Source organism: Charadrius vociferus, unplaced genomic scaffold (genome assembly GCF_000708025.1).
Source record: "Charadrius vociferus isolate BGI_N301 unplaced genomic scaffold, ASM70802v2 scaffold190, whole genome shotgun sequence".
In the NCBI taxonomy this organism is placed as follows: Eukaryota; Metazoa; Chordata; class Aves; order Charadriiformes; family Charadriidae; genus Charadrius; species Charadrius vociferus.
The window spans coordinates 5,233,335-5,234,276 of record NW_009646608.1 but is presented as its reverse complement, the minus strand read 5'-3'; the positions used below and the strand labels follow the sequence as shown (position 1 = coordinate 5,234,276).

Below are 942 nucleotides of genomic sequence, written 5' to 3'. Positions count from 1 at the left end.
GCTGTTCCCCCGGGGCAGCGTGGCTTCCCTGGAGAAGGCTGGAAAGCAGCTGTGCAAAAAAGCACATGGCCATCATCACCGGCCATCGCACAGACGCTGCTCTGCCCGTGCCAATTTGGACTCGTGCTGGGTGAACCCAGGCTCAGACCATTTAAAATCCATGGTGTTTTCCTTCCTCTCGTCTCATTCGACCCCCCCCGGAGGGCTCGGAAACAGGATGGACTCGGGCACAAAAGGCAGCAGAAGGACGAGAAGAAAAGCCCAACCGTTTCCAGATGCTTTCGTGGTGCCTCTCGCAGGCGTACACGTATATTCCTGTCTTGGGGTTTGTTTAGAAGGAGGCTGGCAAGGCATCTGCGCCAAAACCATTTCAGATTTGTTTAAAAAGAAAAGTTACAAAACCCAGTATTGTTTCAGGGAAAACAGCATGTTTTACTTTTAAACATCGCAGTGCTGGAAACCTAAACATAGTCGGTGCTGGAAAATCAGAAAGGGAGACCAAGGCTATAAAACACTAAGCAGTCCGGCTTTAAGGAACAAGCCTGTCTCCTCTCCCTTTCCAAGAAGAGCAAAGTGCAAATAGGAAACGGTGACAGGTTCCTCACAGCTTTAAAATTCATGTTTAATAAACTCGGATGCTAGCAACAGCACCGAGAACCCAGGAGCTGCTTTGTCTTGGCAGCATCCCATTGAAACCTGCAAGAAGCCTTTAACTCATCATTGACCAGCGATGACCTGATAACAAGCTTTTGACCTGGGACATAGGCTCATGCTTCTGCTAAGCCTCCTGCATTTACGGGTCAAATTTAAAAACATCTGTTATTTTATTTCCCTTTCTTTTCCACCCCAAGAGTGTGGTTTTCCACCAAAGACACTTCACTTATCAGTGGGCTTCCCATCACAGCCGCTGCCCTGCAATGGAGTGTACTGCTCAGCATTTCC

The 942-nt window shown here is 48.5% G+C and overlaps 1 protein-coding gene across 1 annotated transcript in view; it reads right to left on the bottom strand.

Moving 5' to 3' along the window:
- Positions 1–942, bottom strand: part of RGMA (repulsive guidance molecule family member a) — a 17,345-nt gene that overhangs the window by 4,777 nt on the left and 11,626 nt on the right. The gene's annotated exons all lie outside the window — the stretch shown is intronic.